Source organism: Nycticebus coucang, chromosome 1 (genome assembly GCF_027406575.1).
Source record: "Nycticebus coucang isolate mNycCou1 chromosome 1, mNycCou1.pri, whole genome shotgun sequence".
Classification (NCBI taxonomy): domain Eukaryota; kingdom Metazoa; phylum Chordata; class Mammalia; order Primates; family Lorisidae; genus Nycticebus; species Nycticebus coucang.
In genome coordinates this window covers 120,548,925-120,576,001 of record NC_069780.1, presented here as the reverse complement: position 1 = coordinate 120,576,001, position 27,077 = coordinate 120,548,925, and positions in this window count along the sequence as shown.

Genomic DNA, 27,077 nt, shown 5'->3' with positions numbered 1-27,077 from the left:
AGAGGGGAGGGGGCTGGAGGGAGGGTGATTGGTGGGATTACACCTGCGGTGCATCTTACAAGGGTATATGTGAAACTTAGTGAATGTGGAATGTAAATGTGGTAGCACAATAACTAAGAAAATGCCAGGAAGGCTATGTTAACCAGTGTGATGAAAATGTGTCAAACCGTCTATGAAACTAGTGTATGGTGCCCCATGATCACATTAATGTACACAGCTATGATTTAATTAAATAAATAAATAAATAAATAAATCTAGGCCTACTTGATCACTCAGGACTCATCTTGAGGGACTGATTCCTTAGTGAAAAGGTTAGTTTAAGCCTTACCGGACTTGGATAGTCCCAGTTATTCCACAACGAGCTTAGTTGTAGTTTCCTCATGTTTAAAATGAGTATTGAACAAAATGATCTTTAGCTCTTCTAGCCTCAATTTTTCACAATTTTAATATGTTTGAAAACTGCATTGAGGCTTTTTTCACCCTTTGTAGATTTTCTTTCCTTCAAAGATTTTAATAATACTGATTGTTTTCAGTATTTTGTTACAACTGTTCTCTGACTTCACTAGTAAATATTCAGGCTTTTTCCTCTGGTGTCTGCATTAGTGGCACTAGAATTAATGCAGATATTTCAAGTACAAATTGATCTTCATTTGAAAACTAGATCCTTGAATTGTATAATAAAAGATATTTAAAATAATAAAACATAAATATTTTATCTTTAAATATTCATATCAATCCGTTAGTAATTTGGCTTGTGAAAAACAGAAAGAAGGGAATTTAAAAGGACTTCCACAGACTAATAATTATTTAAACACATAAAAATTTCTCTTGTGTTGATAAGTACAGTATGCTCCTTTCCTATTCAATATGAATCTATTAATACAAAAAATATGCTAAAAACATAACTGGCACGTTTGTATTACAAATGAGTTATAATTTATATTTTCAAATATAAACTATTTTACTCTCTTAGGTATCCATTATGGTTGTTAGATCTTCATTTGGTGATTGGATAGCTTCCACAAATGAGAACCTGATTGACAACTTTGTGCATTAGGCATTGATCATTAGTAAGCCAAACTCATTAAGTTTGAACAAAACCAATCTTTTAAGAAATTATCTCATACTGTGTATGCATCCCCTAAATATTGGCAGTCACTCAGAAATTCTCTACTGCTATGGCTGGATTTTACAAGCACAAAGATACTGTAGATTTAAAAGTATTCGGGAAGTTGCAATTAACTTTGCAGTTGAAAACTCTGAACTATCAATAGCAGATAAAAATTCATATCTATTTGCTAAAACTAATCTTTTTCTCAAGAAGAGCATGGTGAAATTTATATCCATTGTAGAGAAAAAAAATGCTGCTAAAAATGTCAATGAATTTTTCAAATGTATGCGAAAGAGTGTCATTAGTAATTCACCTGATAATAAAGAGATAAGATATAAAGTAAAATATATTTTTGATGAGCATGTATACATATTCTTAAAGACATCTTGAACTATCATTAATTCATATTACATTGATTTTTGTTTAAGTAAGGGTTGCAAATGGAAATGCCTTCAGGGCTTAAGCAAGTATCATAAATATATGAAGAAGTCAGACGCTAAACTATTGAGAGTTATTAGGACTCTAATTTATAGGACAGCATATTGGCTTATCTAAAAACCATTCACATTATGTCAAAAACAAAATCAAAACCACAATAATCAAATTAAACACATGGGAAGATTCTAAAAAGTCAGAGTCACACAAGTGGCTTACAGTTACATTCCTTCATTAAACAAGGGGTTGTAACAAGAGGAACACTTATTTGAGAAGTTGAGGATGAACAAAGAATAAATGGAAACTTAATGAAATTCAATCACATAGAAGTCATGAAAAGTGTATTTTTCTGTTTTTTTTCTTTTGCAGTTTTTTGGCCTGGTCTGGGTTTGAACCTGCCACCTCCGGCATATGGGGCTGGCGCCCTACTCCTTTGAGCCACAGGCGCCACCCAAATGTATTTTTCAATTCAAAGGACATAGCTAAGACATTACCTTAGTTTTCCTGAAAGGAAAAACGATTGGAACACTGATAGAAAAGTTCCTAACTTTGACTCTAATAATGAAAATTCTGTAATCATACCTGAGAACCTAAAAAACAGACTCTTGGGACAGGATAATCAATGTCAGAGTCTTCTGACCATGTCTGTAATACAGACTCAGTGTTAGAAAATAAGAAAAAATAAAAAATTTAGGGTGGCGCCTGTGGCTGAAAGGAGTAGGGCGCCAGCCCCATATACCAGAGGTGGTGGGTTCAAACCCGGCCCCAGTCAAAACAACAACAACAACAAAAAAAAAAAACCTGCGAAATAAATAAATAAATAGAAAATAAGATGGAGGAGGAGAGGAAGAAAGAGAAAGAAAGGAAGGAGGAGTCAGAGAAGAAAGATCAGAAAATTTTTTCTAGCAAGTTGTCTATGAGATTTGACTGAGACAAATACAACAGATCAAAATTAGTCAGCCTTCTGTGCATTGCGGCAGTGAAAGCATGTGGTCAATTTTTTCCCCTATCTGAATGGCCACATTCAATTTATCCATTTATTTTAACTTCAAACAAATCAAATTATGTTCCTACATATCTGGTTGATTGCTGATCACTCATAAGATGACTGACAGGATCTCTCCCCATAGCCTCTCTGCCTACTCTCCATCAGGACAGCTTGATTGGCTTGGGACTTCTTTACTGACATTTCACAGGCATAGTTCCTCACTGATCTATGCAGTTATCTTATTCTTTTCTTCCCTTCCATTCCTTCCCCATCCCTTCCATTTCTTTCCTCCCAACCTCCCCCCTTGTCTCCCGTCCCATTTCTTTCCTTTTTTCTTTTTTTAGGTTTCTGTAGCTATTTTAGTTGTGTAAAGTTCTAAATAACATGGGTCAACAAATCTGTTCCAATGATTTTGGAGCAGTTGAGAGATGTTGTTTCAGATTCTGTCTCTGCCTCTTTAGTTCTATGACCTAAGGAGATTTACTTTCATTTGTAAAATGGCCTTCAGCATAGTTTTCTCCAGATACTAGTGAGACTTAATTGTACTAACTAAGGTGTAAAGTACCTAAAAGCTATGACTCATAACGTGGTGAGCACTCAGCAAATATATGGTTCTTTTTAACACTTCCTACAACAAAAACCAATAGTTATAACAAAACATCTTTAAGACTTTCTAAACAATCCCATTGATTTCTAGAGTCAATTCATCTCTCTGGTCAGAAATAAAAATTTGTAACAAAAATAGTAATAAAAATCATTGCCTGAGTTGAATTTGAGACTGAGCCATGGGCAAGGTTAGCACCTCTTAAGAAAAACACAAAAACCATGAGGAATTTGATAGGAGGCACAGAAGCTTCCTAAAGAGCACTGATGATTTCTCAAGAAAGTCAAAGTTGAGATTCTGACCACAGCTCAGAAAAACAGGGCAGGAAATTTCCAGTGAAGGGATTTCTGTTCTTCTGTTCGTTGGATTGCTGACTAACCACAAGATTGCCTCTGGTCACCAGTCATAAAGCTTGGCCTAAAATATGCTTAACACAATCAATTGCAATCATCAAAAGCCATGGTATTTAAATTACATGATCAAAAGGACCAAAGGACCCTTGCTCCTCAGTCAAGTGAGTGAGTGCTTATAAATTACTAAAACCTAAATTTAATAAAATTTTATTAGTTACCTTCCAAGGTATCATCTCAGAATAATGCTAAGATCAAAACCCTGATTTGGACATGTCAAACCAATTTCAGGATGCCAAGCAACTGGTTAGTCAAAAAGAAACAACTGACATTAGGATCTATGTAGTTCTGCTGGTAAAGGAAAAGCAAACTTAACCTTTTATTAGTCTAGATCCAGAAATATCTTTCTTGTCCAAATACATTATCTGCCAGACTCTGGGCTAAATCTTTCTGTGTCTGTGTATAATCACCTGCAACAGCAGTCAGTACCCGCTGAAGGTTTTAGGCCATTGTTCTATGCTATGATTTAACCAAATTCTTTATAGACACTGTCTGAGTATCAGAGTGAAGTAGCAAAAACAATGAATTTAGGATTCAGGAAAAATGGTGTCTGGTCTCAACTTTCTAATCTGAATAATGGGAATAATAATTGCCTGGCAATAGTAAAGGTTAGTTTTAAATGTAATTTCATAACATGTGATAGTATGTCATATAGTGGAAAACACTATACAAATCTAGTATTCATATAATAAATATTAATTATGCACATAATACATGGAAGGCACATTTCCAGGTTCCTATAACAAATCAGACAACAAGAAAAGAAATGAATCTGTGCTCATATGGATCTCACATTCTAGCAGAGCAGACAGAAAAGTAAATGTCACTATGTGTTAAAAGGGATAATTGTAAGTTTAATAACTAGCAGAGCCAGATAAAAGGATTTAGGATTGTGAGATTGGGGAAGGGATTGCTAAATTAACTAGAATTAGGGTTAGTCTCTTTGTAAAGGGGACACTTGAGGAAGGGAGAGACTTAGACTTTCAGATGTCTGGGGGAGAAACACTGCAGGGCAATGGTCAGCCCTAAAGTAGGAGCAAGTGAACCCTGTGGTAGAGCAGAGTAAGTTAGGAAAGAGAGGTGGTGGGTAGAATCAGAAAGGTACTATGATCCAGATCTAAAGGGCTTTGTGAGAACTTGGGCTTTTACACTGAGTAGAAAACAAAGATGTTTCAGGGTTTAAATGGAGCAGTGACATGCTATGACTGTTTTTGAAGCTTTTCTGTTTTGTTTTGTTTTTGCCTACTGTTAAGAATAGAGCGAAGGGAACAGGGTACAAAAAAAAGAAACCAGGCAGGAGGTGCTTGCAGAAATCCCACAGAGCATGATGACTTGTGATGGCTTGGTCCAGGGATGGTAGCAATGGACATGGTAAGAAGTAATTCACTTCTTAGTATATTTTCTTTGGATGGCACAGCCATGAAAGGACATTAAAATTTCAATTTGGGACATATAGGATTTCTACTATACGTCCAACTGCACGTGGTGAGTAGGCAGTTAACATGTGTCTGACAATCAGAAGATAAGTCTAAAGATATAAGTTCAGAATCCATCAACATATAGGTGATAATTAAATTCCTGAGACTGATATTTTCTAGAAAAAAGGATTAAAATAGAGTAAAATAAAGAAGGGATCTAAGGACCAAGCCATGGTCAACTCTGATATTATCAGTTGCAAATATGAGGAAGAAACAGAAGAAAAGACTGAGAAAAAATGGCCAATGACACAAAAGGAAAATGAGGAAAATGTGCTATACTAGAAGTGAAATGAAGAAAAAAGCTTCAAGGAGGAGAAACCAACTGTGTCAGATGCCATTAGAAAAGTCAAATTATATAAGAAACAAAACTTACCATTGGATTTAGCAACATGGTCATCACCGGTAAGTCAGAGAGAATGGCCTGAAGAAATAATGAAGGATAAAAAGAAAAGCTGCAATCTATAGGTCCAGATGTGTGAGGACCGTGGGAGGAAAACAACAACAGCAACAGCAACTAAAAGTGCAAACAGTACCTGAGAGATCGCAAAGAAAGGTGGGTTTTCATCAGAGTAAAAAGGTGAAGGGAATGCTCAGGGAAGGGGTGAAGCATCTAGAGAATTTTTTGATTGCAGAGCATGAACTCCAGAAAGCACAGTGGGGATACTTCTGTGCCGGGTGGTGTGAGAGGAGGAAGAGGTCAGAGACTGTGGAGAGCACTGTGAGAATTAAAGGGACAGATATGAGGGATGCCTGGGACCTTGGGCTTCTTTCGATACAGATACAGGGGTAACAGGTGTAATGTGATTAATCCTGGTGGATCCAAGCAGAGGATTTGACAAAGCAGTAAGCATGAGGAGCCTGGGAGGTCCGGGTGTCCAGGGGAAGCTGTAGATGGTCTCGGTCCAAAGTCATGAACTCAGTCTGGACACTTGAGGGTGGAACTGAGAATTCTGAGGAAACAGTGTATTCTGCAAGCCACAGTCCTCCTCTTCACCCCCGGGGAGAGAGAAGTTTAGAGGAACCTAAGGCATTGCCCTCATTTAGTGGTTCCCTTTAGACTTCTTTGGAGAGTGAATAGGAATTACCACCAAATATTCTGACTCTTCCTTGTTCGTTGTTAGAAATGAACATTTCTAGGAAAGCCACATGTAATTTCTATCCTTTGGACTCTAATGATGAGGACTGAAGACCTTAGAGAAAGTGTGGTATTCAAGGAGATATTATTAATTGAAGACATTCACTGAAGAAATGGAATAGGAGGGTGTGGAATGAGAGAAGTGAACTAATATTCATCGAGTGCCTGTTACATGTCAGGTTACTACACTTAATCTTAGCCAAAAGGCAAGAAGCAATTGTGCCCAGTTACTATCCATAATGTTATATTGTATTTAATCTAGCAATGCTATAGTTAAGTGGAATTTGTCACCTCTATTATAAACATGTCACAAGTTTGACCAGCTGACTGGGATTTAACAGCAGGTCTGATTTCTTTATGGAGACTCTGATGGGCTATCTTCTATATGTATTTCTATTCTAGCAGTGATACATACTGATAGATACTGTTGTTAGTATCTAATTCCAAATACTTTATCAGTCATTATATATTTGCATTAATTATTCTAAAGTAGCTAGCATATAGGCTGATTTTCAAAATGTTGTTCATTGATTGAATGGTTAATTATTCTAGTCTTTTTTTCATTCAACAAGTATGGAAGTTTACTATTTATAAAATACCATAAATTTATTCCATCACATTTTCCATTAGCTATCCAACTTGGCAGACTAAATCTCATTTTTTTTTTTCATCTTTAATTTAAACTTTTTAGGCTCAGTGTCCATAGCTCAGTGGTTAGGGTGCTGGACACATACACTGGGGCTGGCCAATTCAAACCCGGCCTGGGCCTGCTAAACAACAATGACAACAACAACAACAACAACAACAAAATACCCAGGCATTGGGGCGGGCACCAGTAGTCCCAGCTACTTGGGAAGCTGAAGCAAGAGAATCATTTAAGTCCAAGAGTTGGAGGTTGCCGTGAGCTGTGACGCCACAGCACTCTACTGAGGGCGACATAGTGAGACTCTGTCCCCAAAAGAAGAAAAGAAAAGTAAACTTTTAAAAACATCAATGCTAAATGTTAGAAATTCCTTAAAAATTATAGAATCAGAAAAAAAGACTCTATTGAAAATAACTCTGAAATTTAAAAGTGAAGTGTTGAGTGTGTGTGATGTCTTTATTTGAAACATTGAATATGGTTTATATTTAGAACTAAAGAGTTCTTTCTCTAAAGGCAGGCAGAACTGATTTAGAATTCTGGCTCTACATATACTAGCTATGTAAATTTGGGCAAATTTCTGAAACTCTACAAGCTTCAGTGTCTTCATCTTTTAATATTAATAGCAATAACATTTACTGTATTCTTGTAAGGATTACAGAAAACAATGTGGGAAAACCTTTTAGCACAGTGCCTGAAACACATCAGAGTTTCACAAATTTTATCTAATATTATTACCATTATTTTGGTTAATTAAAAATACTTTGGACAATATAAAAAGAAATGAGATCTGGTCCCTAGCACAATAATCATATAAATATTGAATGTATATTAATAATTCAATGGCAAAAGTAAGATCCCTAAAATAATAATAGTAAGCAGTATAAGTGCCATTAAAAAGATATAGATCAAATGCAGAGGGGGAAGATACTGCTTTTTCCTTAAATGTTCAGGCAGTATTCTGTTGTGGTTGACTGTTCATAGCTCTTTAATCAAGCATTAGCACTGAAGAATAATGAAAGTGAATCTAGAGATTTAAAGGATGTAACCAGCCAGCAAAGCCAGTTCAGGGGAGAACTGTAGCCTCCAAGGGCAAAACTAGAATCCAATACCTGCTTGTAAGGATGAGAGGTTGTAACTGAACAGAATGAATTTTGGAGTCAGAGTTAAAAGACACGAAGCCAGGTGAAGAGCTGGAAGAAGCAAATAAGGGGTGGGGATTTGTTGTGGACTCACGTGCCAGGAGCTATTTTCAGCACTAAATCTCCTTGCACAGACTTAAAAGAGCAGGAGTATACTTTCACAACTATATTGTCTCTCATGTTTAACGAAATTATCTGCCGTCGGCCAGGCAGAGTCTGGGAAAGGAGAAGTCTGCAGTAAGGATGTCTCCACGTGAGAGCAGGGGCAGAGCGAGGGTGCAGCAGGAGGAAGCCTGGTGGGAAATGGTCATTCTCCTCTGCAGAACTTTGGGATTCACTCGAGAAAGAAAATCCTCTATGTAAAGCAATGATTATTTGGGTCATAGTGAGATTTTAGAAATCAATTCACTGTTTCCCTCTGACTTTCTTTGTATTTCGGAGTGGCACTCTGCTCAGACCGTTTTGTCCCACTCTCTTAGCCTCCCTGCCCATTAGATGCTGTTATTTTTGTCTTGGGCTCATTAAACAAAGTACTGGCAGGGTATAGGCTCTGGCTTCCCTTGAAAGTGACTTCATCTATTGTAATCATGTTTTGCGATAATGTAGCAGTAAGCGCTCTGTCAGAGCGCTGAGTCCTAAAATAGACCAGCAGGACCTCACTTACACAGCTCGAGCTTGTCACTATTGTACTGTGGTGCTGGCAAGGAAACCCAGAGGCGGGGCTCAGGCTGTTTGTTCTCATCTCAAAGAACTTATAATATAGTAGAAGTAGTCCCAAAGGAAGCAAATGCTCATATAGAGGCTAGACTTATTTCAAAGACAGGAGGCACAAAGCCTCGCTGATTAGAAAGGAAAGAGAAGCCCATGATAGAGGCAGGATTGCTTCCTGGTTAAGAGCACAGGCCCCGGAGTCACACCAACCTGGACAAATTCTAAGTCTGCAATTGGGGACCTCAGGTAAAGTAGCTATCCTCTCAAAACCTCAGTTCCTCCTCCGTACAGTGGGACTTGTAACACCCATCTCAGAGGGTTATTGCTGAAAAGACACATAAAGTAATGGATAGGAAGCACTTAGCTTGGCACATAGACACTCCACAGATGGTTGCTGTCATTCAGTCATAGACCCAAGAATTCTGTATTGCAAAAGGAATCTGTTACCCAACTTGTATCTGTTTACAAAGTTGGGGTTTTTGTACCAAGGTTGATAAAAATATGATTTAAGAATTAGGCTAATAGAGTGTGTCCTAGGAAAACATTTACCAAAGGTTGGAGGGCCTGTTGATGCACTCTCTGTGATAATCTCCATCCTGTTCTTGAACTTTCATATCCTCACATCCCTGCAGTACTTTTCCACTGGCAAAGAGGGCCAACACTTCTGTTAATAACTTTGAATTAAAGACTATTAAAAGTGGGATCCTAACCTTCTCAGACTGGAAGGGCATCAGACTTGGCTATCACATTGTTAAAGGGACACCCTCTATCCAGTGAAATCAGTCATTTCTGTAAAAAGAAGAGCTGTAAAGTTTTTTAAAAGCCACTGAATTCCAAAAGAAGGGCATACAGAATTGTTTAAATAGTCAGCATTGCCTGGGTGCTTCTTAAAAATGCAGATTCCTGGACTTTTACTGAATCAGGGCCTTCTCTCCAGAGCAGGGAGTCCTAGAAATTATATTTTAAACAAGTACCCCTTTGTGATTCTGGTTTAGGTGATCCTGTGTCCTGCTTTGAGGACTACTGGTTTAAACAATGCTTACATGTGCTGAGGGAAAGTGAAAGAGAGTTCCAGTTATAAAAAAGTCCAAGTGACTGAAGTCATTAAAAGAAAAAAATAATAATAAAGTAAAATAAAAAAGACACCAGCCAATCTCAGCTAAAGCAATGTGGATGTGGAAAGAGATGGATTCTTTAGTAAGTCAGAGGTGAATTTTGCTATTATTTAGAATAGTGAAAGAAAATTAATTGATTTGGCTACAGTATCTTTTTCAATGCTACTGCAACAGCTTCTTAGATGTTGGTTTTATTCACACGGGGCAATAATGTATGGCAATTTCTTTGCAGTGCAAGTAGTAAAAAGCAAATTAAAACAAATAAGAAGCTGAGAAATTAGTCAATCCTGTGGGGTTTTTTGGGGGGAGGGCTATGATTAAATTTAAAATTCTAGCAGGATATGCGATTTCTGTACACTATAAGGCAGGAGAATTTGTCTCTTACGGCTTTTTTCCCTATTCAGTTCATCTATGTTGCCAGGATGGCATTATTTATTTATTTTTGCCAGGATGGCATAATTAATTTTGCCAAGATGGCATTATTTATTTAAATTTTTCAAGACTGCAATGTACTTATTATAAGGAGTTCCTTTTAACTGCTTGAGTACAATCTTCTGCTTTTGCCAGAGCACAAGATGGTAGATAACAGCATTAATTATCATCTTTTATGAGTGAAGTCTGGACACTGATTTGTATAAGGCAGTGGGAGCAATGATATTTTTCCTTAAAAACAATGACATTTCTGTGATTTCTTACTTCACTGTGGTTGAGAATTTTTTTAAAGTGTAATGATAAAATATTGTGATAGATGGCAGTTCTTCTCTCTTAATTACACTAAAAGCAAAACACTTATTCCTAAGGAATAGTTGTGGCTTATACAAATACAAATCTTTTTCTTTTCAATATAAAGTAAGCCACTCTCCATTTAAAGGATCAGTCCGTGTACAATCACAGTCCCTGGTAGTCTGCCAAACACAATAGGGCATTAATTAACATGTGCTGAGGGATTCATCAACATGCACAGTGGTGGCGTGCAATTGGAGCCTTTTTTCCCTCCCCTTTCCTCTCTATGTTGGCAGAATTCATGAAAGATCTACTCTAGTATGCAAATCAGTTTTTGCTAAACGCCTTGTAATGGAGTTCCTTTATTTTTCAAAGCTGTTGTCAGAGCTACTCACATATCCTAGAGAGACACTTACTCTGTCTCTTTCTCATGTTTAAGATCCAACGACAGTGGGCAAAAATAACATATTTGTTTACTTGTCATGCAGTCTGCACTGTAAATAAATCATCTGATAAATTACTTCCCCAAAAAGAACAGAATGAGATTCATTTTCCTTAATGTCATACCGGTGGGGATGGCAGAATTACTCTCCTTGTTAGCCCAGGATGACAGTACACTGGCCTGCTTACTTAAGTGAGTGTAGAGACAAACACCGTTAAGTCACGTTGTATTGAGCTTCTGGCATCTGGCAAAAGCAGGTAGAGAAAAATAAGAGCAGTAAATTTGATTTCAATTTGTTCTCAGTTGGACCTTTGGTCTGTCTTACCTTGCTTAGCCCTTGCTGACTGACTTTGGTACCTAATGCATGCTCATTTGGACCAAGGAATGGATTAATAATTCAGACATGTATGAACCAGAACTTGGACAATAGAAAATCCGTCCACTTGAAATAAAGGGGGAAATCAAGGAAATGAAAAGTTGTGTCCATATTTTTTACTTCTGAAAAAAAACGCGTACATATCTCAATTTAGATTGTAAAATTTGTGGTTAGTTCCTTTTTTAAAAATGAAATAATATGTAGACAGTGGTTACCAAAGTACCTAGAGTGAATGCCTAGTAAATAGCAGTAGAAGTTATCCTTGGAGGTGGAATTAGAGGTATTGTTATTTATTATCTTTTTTCTTATCTTTTTATAGCCCTCAAACAATTAGTGTCATAAAAAGCACAGTGCACTTTTTATATTTTAATTATCTTCATTATATATCAATGAAATGCTTACTTTTAGCATATAGAAGAGACTGTAGAATTTAAATATTCCATTTGATCTCTCAGCTATAGCTTTTCAATAAATGCATGTCCTTTAAATGCCTACTTAAAGAGAAGGAATTTAGTGATTCAGACATCACTTATAATATAGTGTGACTTGAGCAAGGCTCAGTTTCCTCTTTTATAAAATAGAAAAAACAATTGTAAAGATTCAATGAGATGATATGTATCAAACATTGGATGATATTAGGACACACAAAAATGACTCAGTCAGTGAGGGAGACACACTCTTAATATACCAAAACCTCCCTTCTTCTATAATGAAAAAGACAGGGAGTAGTCTTTGATACCACTCATAGCTGAGACTGCCTCCTTTTACTCTAGCAAAGAGCTAGTCCTCCTGCCACAGATGCTCAGAGCAGCTGAGAAAGCAAACTTCTGAAAGTATTCTATGTTGTTTTCTCCTCCTGGATTATTCTCTAAAATTTACACCTGTATTCATTAGGAGTCAAAGAGAATCATATAATTAAAACTAATGCTTTTATTAAAAACAAAAGCAAAGCAATCACTTTTTATAAATAGAAAATTCTGAAAAAGTAAAATTTTAAGTTAAGAGAAAAATGATGAATACACATTTCTTCTCACTGGGGATTTCTAGGAAAATACATCTGTTTTATAAGCTTTCATTCTATCATGGATTTCAGCATGATTATTTTTTAAATTTCTCTTTGAAATGATAGACTATTTAGGGCGATATTCCTATTAGAGTTCCTTGAAATACGAAAAAATTAGTTATAATATCCTGTAAATTGTTTTTCACTGTGAATATTTTTTGGCAATTAGAATAAATGTTTTGACATGTTTCCATAGATCCATTTTTCCCTAACGGTCTATTTATACCATATTTAATTTGTGAGATATTAAATAATTTATACCTCTGATTTACTTTTATCTATAATAAAAAATTACAAGCTAATTTTACTCTATTGAATTTAAATAGACTCTAAAATATGATTGAACTGGATTGCATGTGGAAAGGGGGTTTAACCTAGTCTATGTTCCCTATCTTCAGCTGCTGTCTAGGAGGAGGAGGAAGTAAATTTAGTTCCGCAGGAAAAAGATATGAGACGAAGACTGTTTGTTACTCTTTTATGAGAAAACAGAACATCTATTGTGCTTCACATTTGCTGCTTCATTTTTTTGAGTCAGTTTATTTATTTGACTTTAACTTATCTTTTCATTGACAAATCATAATTGTATACATTTATGGGATACAGTGTGGTGATGTGGCATTTGTATACGAGGTGGCATGATTAAATTAAGCCAATTAACATATCAGCTCACTTACCTATCTTTTTTATGGTGAGACGTTAAAAATTTACTCTCTAAGATATTTTGTAATATATAATACATTACTGACTGTAGTCATCCTTTTGTGTAATAGACCTCATAAACCTATTCCTCCTCTCTTTCTAAGACTTAGTGCCTTTTGATTTTCAACTCCCCTTTTCCCTGCTTCCTACCCACTCCCAGCCTCTGATAACCATCGTTCTACTCTCTATTTCTATGAGTTCAAATTTATTAGATTCCATATATACATGAATCACGTGATCTGTCTTCTGTACCTGGCATATTTCACTTAGGATGACGTCCTCCAGATTCATCCACACTGTCACAAATGACAAGATTTCCGCCCCTTTTTAAGGCCTAAGAGCATTCCATTGTGTGTATATATAGCATTTTCCTTATCCATTCATCCATGGATGGGCACTTAAATTGTTTCCATATCTTGGCTATTGTAAATAATGCAGCAATGAATATGGGAGTGCAGATATGTCTTCGACATACTCATTTCAGTTCCTTTGGCTACAGATGCAGAAGGAGAATTACTGTATTGTAGGTAGTTCTGTTTTTAGATTCCTGAGGAGCCTCCATACCATTTTCCATAATGGCTGTCCTAATTTACATTTCCACAAATGTCATGAGGTTGTCCTTTCCTCTGCATCTAACACTTACTATTTTTCATCTTTTTGACAAAAGCTATTCTAACAGTGGTGAGACAATATCTCATTGTGTTTTACTCTACATTTCCCTAATTATTAGTTAAGCTGAATATTTTTTCATGGGCCTATTGGGCATCTGTATGTAATCTCTTGAGAAATATCTGTTCAGATCCTTTGCCCATTTTTTAATCGGGTTATTTATTTTTTTGCTCTTTAGTTGTCTGAGTTTCTTATTTATTTTGGATACTAACCTTTAGTCAGATAGATGGTTTGCAAATGTTTTCTCCCATTTTGCAGGTTGTATCACCACTTTGTTAACTGTTTCCTTAAGTGTGCAGAAGCTTTTATTTTGATGTAAGCACGTTTGTCTATTTTTGCTTTTGTTACCTGCACTTTCAACGTTATATCCCAAAATCATTGTCCCGACCAATGTCATGGGAGTTTTTCCTTATGTTTTCTTCTAGTAGTTTTATAATTGTAGGTCTTATATTTAAGTCCTTAATCCATTTTTTTTTGATACAGAGTCTCACTCTGTTGCCCCACACTAGAGTGCTGTGGCATCATAGCTCACAGCAACCTCAAATTCATGGACTCAAGCAATCCTCTTGCCTCAACCTCTTGAGTAACTGGAAATATAGGCACCTGTCATGATGCCTGGCTAGTTTTTCTATTTTTAATAGAAATCTAGTCTTGCTCTTGCTCAGGCTGGTCTTGAAGTCCTGAGCTCAAGCAAGCCACCTTCCTCAGCCTACCAGAGTGAGCCACTGCATCCATCCTTGAATTTACTTTCGTATACAGTGTAAGATTTAGGTCTAACTTCATTCTTCTTCATGTGGATATCTAGTTTCCTCATACCATTTATTGAAGAGACTGGCCTTTCCCCATTGTCTGTTTTTGGCAGAAATCAGTTTAGTAAATACATGAGTTTATTATGGGTTTTCTGTCCTGTGTGTTTTTATAATACCATATTGTTTTTATTACAATGGCTTTATAATATATTTTGAAATCAGGGAGTGTGGTGCCTTCAGCTTTATTCTTTTTGCTCAGATTATTTTGGCTATTTGGGGTCTTTTACGTTTCCTTACACGTTTAAGGATTGCTTCATTTCTGTGAAAAAATGACAATGGAATTTTAGTAGGGATTGGGTTGAATCTGTAGAATGCTTTGGGTAGTATGGACATTTTCATAATATTAATTCTTCCAATCCATGAACACAGGGTATCTTTCTATTTATTTGTCTTTTCTTCGTGTTGCTTCATTTTAAAGAAATAAATAACTGCCCATGTCTTTAAGTAGCTCAACTCCTTGTTGAGATAGGCCAGACAGATATAAAATTACTTACTATCAGAGGATATGGAAATGTGGGCATGAGTGTTTTTTAATTGAGACCATGTATGAAATCTGTCTATACAGGTTTTCTGAAATTACAGTTTTAGTGATAATCAAAGAAAGCATTTGTTATGAACAAGAAAACGGTTCTTTTTTTCTTAATTTGAGAAAGGCTAGGAAAAGTACCCTTCTGGGCGTAATTGTGTCTCAGTGGATTTGGGCTGAAGAGAGATGGAAATGGAGTGAGCGAAAACCAGAGCAGTGCAACTTGGACTTTGTTCTTTCTGGTTGCTGCTATTTCTTTATGAAGGGATGGTTACATCATCTGAAGTAATTATAAATTCCTGGTCACATCAGTGTTTGCTAAAAACATTTATTTATTATAAATACTAACTAATATGGAGATTTCTGTATGCCAGGTACCTCTTGTATCACCTTATAATTAATAACTTATTTAAACTTCTAAACAACCCTATGAGTCACATACCAATATCACCATCTCTATTTTATAGGGAAATAAACGGAGCACTGAATAATTAAATAATTCACCTAAAGTCTCCCCACTAATAAGTGATTGAGCTGGGATTGCAACTCCAGAAAGTTTGAATCCAATGTCTATGCTCTTGCATATCAGCTGAGCCATGCTGCTTCTTCAGCTGGTCTTTCTGTCAAAGAAAAATGGAATTGAGTAGAGGGAGAATGGGTAGCAGAGGAGAGTTTATAGAATCCTTCCTGTATCTATTTAAAGTCACCAGAGTGCATATCTGTCATCCCTGCAGACCCAAAGGTGAGGCTAGGACTGATTACAGCAAACTCTTATTAATTCAACAGGAAACAAACCAGAATTCAACAACATTATTAAGTAATTAGCTTGAGGTTAAGTTCTTTCCCACCGAAATAGTTAAGGACTGCTGACTTTGAATTATGTATTATTTTGAATAAATCAACATTTGTTTATCAAAACTTTATTATAATTAGTTATTAATGGCTATATATTTATTGATATAAAAATAATTATTGACACAAGTTTATTTTAAAATAGCTATAATTTGAAGCAGTTACCAATGTTTCCCATTGTTTTTTAATGGTCTTGGGAGAGCAGATGGTTCTCTGTTTCATCCTGGATTAACCAGTCACCCTTAGTCCTTTCCTCCTTATAGTTTATAAAGGAAATGACAAGGAGGAGAAACCAGGGTAGCCTTAGGAGAATTTTCTTCATGCTTTTTGAAAACTCTTGTTCTGAGAGTATTTCCTACTGCTAGTATACAATATGGAAGGCATAGGCCCAGTACTCTTCCATGCATATGTAGGGCTGTGTGTATGTGTGTGTGCGTGTGTGCGTGTGTGAGAGAGAGAGAATCTTTCCAACTACCAATGACCTAACACTTACCTACTGAAATGCCGTATTAAAAAATAAGACATTATAATCTAAAGCAATTTACCTTTCTTATATATCTGACTTTTATTTTCTGAGCAAGGATCACAAAGTAAGATTGACTATGAGATTCAAGAAAACTGAAGTCCCCTATGTCATTATCGTGGACTTGCCATGAGTTAAAGACCTATTATTGCCTCCTTTCCTCCTTTGCTACCTGGCTCACAAAAGCATACATGTGCACACACATTCGCACACAGATGCTGCATTTATAAACTACAACAATTTACTGGAAAATGAAGAACTAGACATCAGTTGAGTGAATGTTTTTGTCTACTCTGACGTCTCACAATTTGTCTCATTTTTCTCATCAACATCAGAGAGGATAAATCTATTAGCAATTAAATTGACTCACTTTTTAAAAAAATCAAATGGCCTACTCAAGACTAAAGTCACTTGCTTTGGCAATGGTGTGAGCGCTGCCTTTGACCAGTTCAGAGGCTTCTCTTTCTTTGCTTGCTCTTTTCCAGAATTCCCTCCCTGCATTCCCTGTATTTCCTCATGCACTCATTCCTGTTGGAGTAGGGTTTTCAACCTCCTCTCTGTGGAACTTAAGTTCACATTTTTTATTAACCCATTGTCGCTCTGACTCATTTTGGTGCAAAGCTTCTTTATGATTCTATTAAGTGTAGATTGCTGGATAGCTCACAGGGGACACAAGATAATTTGCAAAATTCTGCAGTCCTCAGTGGCCATTCCTGTTGATAGTGTCAATGAGCTCTGTGCTTGATGAGTGAATGAGTGAGGAGGTCCTTTTTCTTAATGCATTTATTCTTTACCTTATTGTTGCTGAAATGGGCACGGTTTTAAGACTTCTCAGAGGCCTATGCAGTGCTTCCCATGTAGAGGGAGCTCAAAAATGATGTGAAGTGCAGAGCCCTACAGTTCCTTGTAAGCACGTAGGGGTGGAATTTTGGAAAATGCAATTTTGGAACTCTACTAAGATTAGAGGCAGGTGACAGATTATTTCTCTAAAGGAATTTACCTTAACACTTGTGACATGGAAGAAGAAATGTCAGAGTTTTTATGTTGGGTTTTTTTTTATGGTGTCTAAGCAATCATATTTGACATGTTTTATTGTTTCATTTGTTGGTCCATTCAAAGCTTTAAACTACATCTGTGTAAATTTCTGATGATAAATGTTTTATTATCATTCTTTGATTAAATATGCAATATTAAAGAAAGTAGAAGATACTCAATGGAGTCTAGTCTCCCATTGACCTTCAAGGGCTTTGTATGTGTAAATTCCATCAAGGTTAATGAAAGTTACTTCTGCAATTCCTCAGGCATTTGTAGAAGAATAGATCATTTAATTTCTGTTCAAATGGCTTCCCCACGTGGAGTACTGATCTGTTGGAGAAGTAAAAGACACAAGTTGGATGAACTGGAAGCTGGAAAACACAGCAGGTCAGGTAAAATTGAAATTAACTTTCCTATTTGTCATCTTCCTAATTAACATTATGTGACCAAACTACCAGAACGGAGTATTATTTAAATCTTTTCACCCCATTGGAAAATTTACCCTGTACTTATAAAGCATAGTGGATAGAGGCAGAGGCAAAATTTAAAAATTATCACTTATAGGGAACAAAATAAGGTGTAAGTTTAGAAATCACAGGATTTTCAAATGGAAAGGGCAAGTCATGCTCTTGGCTTTATTTTATTGAAAGTTGTATTATAACATCTCTACTATTCATCCCTGATCATTTGTGCATAGTCATCACGAATGAAAATTGTCCTTTCTGCAAGATACACCCCTCTCAGAGAGCGAATGTTGAGTTTGAAAGACCGTAAGTTTGATTTTATATGGCAACCAAATAAACAACTGTAAGTGATCTTACTTGGCTCTAAAAGAGAAAAATATGACTCATAGATGATGCTCATGAAGTAAACATAAAAATGCATCACAGCCTTTGCATCAGGGTAATCAGAACCCGAAATTGGCTGAAAGCATTAGATACCGCTTTTGTAAAGATCTGAAATCAAGCCAGAGAGGCTTGTTTCTGAGTGGTCAGAGACCCTCACCACAGCCTGTGGGGCTTCATCTGTGGTGGGCTGCCGCTCTCCCCCTTCCTTCCCTCTCAGCCTTCCTGCCTACCCTTCAGTCACTCTGCATCCTTTCTGTTCCTCCAACACATACAGCACCTTGTATGGGGTCTCTGTACTTGCTGTTTCTCCCCTGCATCTGCATGGTTTACTCCAGCAATGACTTCACATTTTTGTTTAAATATCATTTCATCAAAGGTGCCTTCCCTGATCATCATTCTCGGCCACTCTTCCACTGCTTTCTTTTTCTTCTTATCATTTACCACCAGAGGACAGATATTTATCTTTTATTAATGTCTCCTTCCCATCACCATAAAAATGTGAGATGCATGAGGGCCAGTCTTGTTAGCTACTATTTCCTCAGCTTTCAGAGAGTGCTTGGTCCATAGTGGGTCCCCAGGAAATATTTGTTGAGTGAATAAAGAGCTTCTCCTTTGACCCATCTCTAACATTGGCCATATCATTCTCTTAAAATAATGTTAGGGAAAGGAAGGAGAAGTTAATAGAAACTTTTTGGCTTGAGACCAGAGTTTAAATCATGACTTCATGATTTATAAGTTATGAAACCTAGAGCAAAATAAATAGTATCTCTGTGAGTTTCCTTCTTTAACATCATAGTAATACCTACCTTATGTAAGTATTTAAAAATATAAGTTAGAGTCTCCTACAGAGTCACTATTAATAGGTAGGTACTCAAACTATGGATACCTTTCATGACATAGTAAACATGAATTCTCTTCTATAACTCATGGAGCTTAGAAATTACCAGTTTTAAAAATGTTATCTTTCTGAAGCATAAGCTTCTTCCTAATTGGGAAGAGGAAGTGAATGATAGAGATAATTTGGAGATCTCCTACTTTTTAGGTCATGTAAGGACCTCAGAGTCTGCACATTCCAGATTGTTGTTACTGTCTTTATTTTATGAAGGAAGAAAATGGGATTTAGAGAGATGAAGTGCTTTATTCCAAGTTAGAGTTAGTGAGTGCTAACTAGATTTCACACTCTAGTCATCTGATTACAAACTTGTCCCTCTGACCCCTACAACAATTGTAATATCCTGATTTGTGTTTCATACATTGTCAGAGTCTGTTGTCCATAACAGCTTTTCAACAAATAATTATTGGCCTATTTGTCACTTTTGCATATGACAGACCATATGTTTTGGAACTAGTTTGGAAGGACACAAAGACATTTTCTTGAACTTGGAGGTAACATGTAAACTTTCACCAGAGAAACTCATATCTAATCAAATATTTTCAGGCATCAGAAGGTCTCTGATTATTATTATTATATGTAAGCAGTCCATTATTAGTGATACTATGATTGTCTAAGAGACAGAGGGAAAACATACTATAAGCTAATATGAAAAAAATAAAAGTATTAAGAAACTGGAATTTCAAATTTGCCTTTCCTTCCAGTACATTCAGAACAGCCTTCCTTGTTTAGCTACCTACACCTCCCACCATTCCCACTCCTTCCCTACTTACCAGAAAGTAAAGATTTTCTGTAGTTTTGTGAGGCAAAATGAGAATAATGGCCATACACCAACCCATTCATAGAAGCAGAAAGAAAGGGAGAAGGGTCAAAAGATTTAATGCCAGAAAAAGGAGGGAGTTAGGAATCTTAAAAAACAATTTGGAACAAGAGACATTACCCCTTCTCAGAAGATCATTAATGGCAAAATGAGATGTGTCAACGATGCATCTAGCAGAGGAATGTGACAAGGACAAAAGAATTCTCCTGTGATAAAAGAGGGAATTATTCTAGAGTTTTAGAGATACCAAATAATAAAAAAAATCATGGTATTTTTAAGAAGAATTAATTATAGACTAGATACTGCTGTCTCTATCCTATGTTGTTCATTCTGAAGATTTACGTAAAGATAGAAATTTATAGTTGAACTATATTAAAGGCAAAATAAGTTTAGAACTGAACATAGGTGCTCCATTTTAAGAATGTTACATTAAGACCAGAAATATATATATCATGAAACAGAAAAAATATGAGTCATCCAGCCTTTTTCCTGGTCATGGTCTCTGTCACTATACACATATTACCTTCGTAAAGACCACAGGTATTTTCCCTTTCTAAATTGTATTTTTAGTTGAGCAATTTTCAGTTGAAGGGAAAGTAAAATTTTGCATGCCAAAGGCAACAACCTTAAGCCAAGATATACCTGAATTGAAACTATTATTCTCAGGTTTTAAAAAAGCAGTTTCTTAGTTTTGAAATTGCAAAAATTAATGCCATACTTTGAAACCTATGTATGAAACCATTTCTATTCTTAATATTTAAATGAAAGAGCAGCACGTGTTTTTTTTTTTCATCTAATTGCCTTATGAGTTTTGTCTTTCCACTTCCCTATTGTGTCTGCCCACTTCAGAAATGAATACGAACGTGGGGCCACCTATTCAATTATTTCAGCGTCACGTTGTTTGCTTCAGCTATCATAATGGCTAAATTTTTGGTAATCAATTGGATAAAAATTTACATTACATTAAAATAAGTAGAACGTGTCTGATCTGCCATTCACCTATGTACTGTACACTATAAACAACTGACCTGTTAGGCCATCAGAATAGCTCTAGCCCACTTCCAATTCTATTAGTCTTATTCACAATAACCTGTTTTTCCTGAAAACCACACACCTAGCTGAAATTCACTCTTACTACCACTTCTTACCTACATCAAGAGTCTTTCATTTTTTCAAAATAGAATTTGTTTGATATTCCATAGCTAAGAATAATAATTTAAAAAGAGATAATTTATCTCTGTCTTCACTAATCGAAGCTCAAATTTATAAAATGTAGGTGCCTTTTTGTAGAATATTAGAGAGAGAATTGGATGGCAGTGGAGCTTACTGAACATTTTTTTTTAATCATATGATGTCATTATATGCAGAGAATCAATGTATTTTAGTAACTTTTCCAAATATCAACATTTAGAAATAAAATTATCCACACTTAGTCTTGCAAGCTTATTTCTTAAAAACCCAAGAAATATCTTTTCAATTCAGTTTTGCTATAGAATATGAACAAGATGTCTTTATTCTGCCTTCGAGGGAATGTAAGATTGTTTCTGATTCCATATAATTCGGAAGTAATTCTAAGCATTTTTATAAATAACAAGATGTAATTTCCACTAGACTTAGAGTCACAAAATCATTATTGTTACTATGGAGTTGCTTAACAATTTAGTTTGGTTCCCAAATGGACATAAATAGTTGTGTGTGGAATATATCGTCTATGACATTTATATTCCTTGGATTCTGCTCCAATAGGAGAAGAAAAAAGTAAAATGAAAGTTTAAGAAAAATCTTTGTTAATGTAGGTAAAAACAGATAAATTACACATGTACAGAGGAACAATATTTTACAAGCTAGATAAATCACAGTTCTGATAGACATTTACTTTCTTGCTCAAAAACTCACTAATGCCTAAAGAATCAGAACCAAACACTTTAGTAACATCATTAAGTGTCAACCTAGTTGTTCACACGTGATGTTCATCACTCTTCTTCAAGCAGCTTGTGTTATACCCGTCTAGCTACTCCACGTAACACCAAAGTCCTTTATTTTTCCACGTTGAGGCATTTTCTCTTACCATTTTCCTATCTAGGTTGTAACAATTATACCAGATTCTTCCTGTCTGTTTTCCACTGCTATCCCATTTGAATGCATCTTTCATGGATGTGTTTGTGTGCTCTCTTGCCTCTACAATGTTTTCCTTAATTCAGGCAGAAGAAATCTCATTGACATGTTCTAACCGAATTTTTTGCTCTTTGTTCTTCATCATCATGTTTTACCTTTTTATTTTGGTTGTGCACCTTACTTGTAAAAATTAAATTGTAGAATTCTTAAGGGTAAAAAAAAAAAAAAGAGGCTTACTTCATTTTTTTTAATCTCCCCACAATCCTAGCACAACATTTTAGTGATAGTAGTAGATCAAGAAATATTTGCTGCATTCAACAGAACTGAATTAACATCAACTCCACAGGGAATCCAATAATCAAGATTAAACTGTTTTAGTGTATTTGTTAGACTCCTCCCACCCCAGAGTGTTTTTGAGAAATATAAAACCACTAAAGAAAAATTAGAGGTTTTAAAAATAAGTCATGAGCATGTTTCTCATCATGTTGTGATCAAATGTTGGAGTAGATAGAAAGATAAACTGGAGTCAGCCTGTGAGTTCCTAAGAATACGCGTTGGATATGATTATGAAAAATTGCCAGGTCGATGGCTTTGGGGCTAAATGATTTCAGAAGCTATTTAAATCGTCTATCATTTAGAAGTGGTGTACTTTAGCATTCCACCTTGACCGAACTTAAGGCTGTTGTTAGAAGGAGCCTCCTAGTCTGAAGAAAAAAAGTTGTATAACTTCCTTAATAACCACCAGGTACCTTTCCGTGAACTGTGCTCTTCCACTGGGACAAATGCCTTCTAATATTTTATATATTCTTGGTCAGTGACTTAAAAAAAAAAAGCCCTACCCAATTGCAGTCTGCCATTCAAAAGGAATATTTCTGCAAAGAAAAAGATGTGAAAATGTAGGCATTCAAGTGAAAATTCAATCCTTCACAGTACAGAGCCTCTGCGAAGTCTTTTAAATGACCCTTTTTATCATGGTGCCATGTCTGTACCTTTCTGAATAGTGAGACCCTGTAAGAAAAATAGATGTATGTATACAAGTGGTTGAGTAATGTATTACTCATATGCACTTTGTTCTTTTTGGCAAACTGACCTTATCAAAGGAATGAAAGCTATACATTGTGACAAGCTGAGCCTCACCAGAAAGTCTGAATTAGGAGTGTGAGTCCTCTGTTATCTGGATTAATATGTTATCAGAACAAAAAAAAATCAACATTTAACCTCTCGAGAAGTAGAGATGCTAGAAAATTGAGTTCCTTTTAAATAAAAACTTAAGCTTTCTTGTTCCATTTGCATTTAACCATCAGAGATGATTTACATTAAAAACAATAAAATAAACAATTTTTCCTCTAAATGCTTGTCATTTTTTTTGATGTTCAAATAAGCAGTGTTTAAGTTTTTTGATTGTCTATACTTTATGGAGAACTATTATAAGAGGGTGGTGATGAAATATCTTTCATCACTTTCTCTAGGGCAGATGATATGCATTATTTTCTACCTCTGCAGATAACTTTTAAATAAAAAATTAATTTTTTGCATTAATATTATCCAGTAATTAGAAATGGTCTTGATTATTTGAGAAGCAAGCCCCTTGAAACTAGACTAGTGAAAAGCTATTTCCTCATGCTCATTTAACCCATTTTAGTATAAATATTAAATTCTTTTAAAAATCAGTGGAGGTATAATGAACCAAATTCATTCTTTTAAAAGTAAACAGACACAAGCAAGTCAAACTAAACTTGCTCTCACCTCCAGGTCTTTTTCTCTGTAACATTAAACTTGTTTCAAATGAATACATAAAGATAGACAAAATAATCTGGAATGGATAAAATTAAGAAGAAAAATAGACATCTTACATAGAACACAGGCACATAAAACTATTGCTATTTTTTCACAATAAAAGAGTGTGTGTGTTCCTGCTGCCCAGTTACTATGCATATGAATTCACCAGATCTAGATGTATTTGCCCAATTAATTACTCTGCTGTTTAACAATGATGGGTAATGGTCCAAGCACCCTGCTTCTCCTCAGATCACCAGTGGAATTCATGCACGCATAATGTCCTCTCTTCAGAAAATGATCCCAACAAGCTCTGTAATTATTTTTTTTTCTTTTGAAATAAAAGCATCGATTCAATTATATGTTAAAACAGTTTGTGGGAGAAGAAATGAAAATGAAGTAGGATCTCTCTCTCTCTCACTACCTTTCTGGGTAGAAAGCTGGAAGATGAGCTTCCCCAATCTACCCTTTCCAGTAGCAAACTTCGATATCAAAAAAATAATTGCTAATCAAAATTGTTCATCATTACCCTTAATTAGTCTGTTGGTTTTCAATGTTTTTCTTCGTTAATAGAGATGAAGGTGTGTTCTTCCACGTTCAATTACACATGCTATCCCTCCGTGCTGGTAAGCAGATGACTAAGCTTATGATGTAGCAGATCAAACAAAGAACCCTCAAGTACAAATGCACAGCAGACCGGGTAAACCGGGCTAATTAGCATTGTAATTAGCTCACGTGATGACTAAAACAAAGTCAGAGTAACCCAGGAATCAGAAAGATTACTCTGTTGTCTCCACCCCCCCCCCCCCCCCCCCGCTCTTGTTTCTGATGCTGGGAAGAGCTGGAATCATATCCTCTCTTCCTCCCTTCCCAGATCCCCAATTCCCTCCTCCTGGTGGCGAAAGCTAAGTTCTCTTCCCAGGCTTGGAAGTTAAAGGATGCGCAGGGCTCGCCTGTGGCTGCTGTAGCAATGATGTTGGATTTTTAATGCAGTGCAGGATGTTACCAGTCAGAGGTGGCTTAGGAAAAAAAAGTTCCTCGGTTGGCTTTGCTGAAATGAACAGACACAGTTCTCTTTGTAAGCATAAGAATTGGAAGAGAGGAGATTTGGGCTTCCTTTCACAGGGACTTCTGTATTTACTAGCTTAATTAAGGGTAAATATTAAGTATAATTCCTGAAATTAACATTCACAAACTTCCACACTAACATTGCTTATAAAACAGAAATCCCTAAATGGGGCCCACATGGCTGAATGGTTTTCTTTAGCATTTCACGTGTCAAGGTATCTTGCTACTTGATGTAGGATTATTTCTAATTTTACCCAATTATGAAAAATAGTTCCCAGGATTTAACCAGAGGGAGTGAGGGCAGAGACCATCAATGAAAATCAAAGGAAAAGGGCGGCGCCTGTGGCTCAGTCGGTAAGGTGCCGGGCCCCATATACCGAGGGTGGCGGGTTCAAACCTGGCCCTGGCTGAACTGCAACCAAAAAATAGCTGGGCGTTGTGGCGGGCGCCTGTAGTCCCAGCTACTCGGGAGGCTGAGGCAGGAGAATCGCTTAAGCCCAGGAGTTGGAGGTTGCTGTGAGCTGTGTGATGCCATGGCACTCTACCAAGGGCCATAAAGTGAGACTCTGTCTCTACAAAAAAAAAAAAAAGAAAAGAAAATCAAAGGAAAAAATAACCATTGCAGGGAAAAAAAGTCCATCAGTTTCTAAAACAGCAGACCCAGTACCATGTTACATCAGTGAAACATCGTTAATCTCTAAGTAGCTTTGTGTCACTTTAAGATTAAAAATTCCCTATTCAAGTGCTTTGACCCTTTATTTCATTTGATTCTTATGATTACCCTGCAAAAGAGATATAGAAGGTATTTTAATTCCCATTTTACAGAATAGAAAATGGCCTCAGAGATGCTGAGTGACAGAAAAGGTAGTCTACAGAGAACATACTTCTCAGACTTCTTGTTCAGGGATGTTTAGAATGGTGAGCTGACCAGGCTGAAAATTGTGCTTTCTCTTAGGTCTCAAGAGTGGAGAAGACTATCTTTTTTTCTTAATTGGTCTTGCCTAACTTAAACTTGATTTTTATTTCTAATTTAAACTGTCTTACTTTAAATTGTTTTTAGTTTATCTTTAAATTCATTTGAGCCCATAAAATATCAATCATTATTGAAAAAATTAAATCCACAGGAAGAAAAATATTTTCAAATATATTCCAAGTAGACTCTATCTACAAGTTGAGGAAATTGTCAGAGCTGTTGGGAAATCCAAATCACAGACTAATTCTATTATAATACATTTAGCATCATATAAAATCAATACCTCTGAGTCATAGTAAAACTACATGTTTCTGGTGGTAAGAAAAGGATTTCCTAAGGCTCTCAAATACTGAGATCTCTTTTTCTAATATCAATGTCTCTGTATTTTAAGAGAATTAAATGTGTAATGATACTTGCTATGATTTTAATGTACATTCATGTTATTAACATCCATGAAAATATAAAAAATTTTGACCTCACGATTCAAGTGGTTATTTGCTATTTTCTATATCTGTTCATCCTATTCAATAGAATTTTATCAGTTAGTTTCTAAAACAGCAGACCCAGTACCATGTTAGGTGTGGCCTAAGTGAAGTATTAGACTGTTGATCCTTGGGATTGATAATGAAAGTTTGGGAAATATTCATACAATTTCCTAAAGGATTAATCTGACAGAAAGAAATGGATACATTATTAGTAAAACCTTATGTTCATATCCTGTATGATATATGAATACTTTTGATTAAGATGCAATTCGTTCTTGGTATCTGTTACAAAATTAAGTAGGAGTGAGCTCGCTCTGAATGTAGAAGAAATAATAGAAAATCTAAAGATAGGCATTTGTAGTGACTATTGGGACTCACACAGCTGATCCAAAGACAATGTGTATTCTCTTGTACTTTCTTATCTCCCTTTATGGAAAGAATGTGGGAGACTAAAATTTGGGGTAGATTGACTATGATTTAGCCAGATTAATTACGATATGGGACATTGGAATAAGTGAGTAAAAGGGTAATCAGTGGTAAGTAAAGGTAAGACTAATGCAATAGACTCCTCATACCCTTCTCTCCAGTGTTCAGATTTTCTTAGTGCTGTAAAT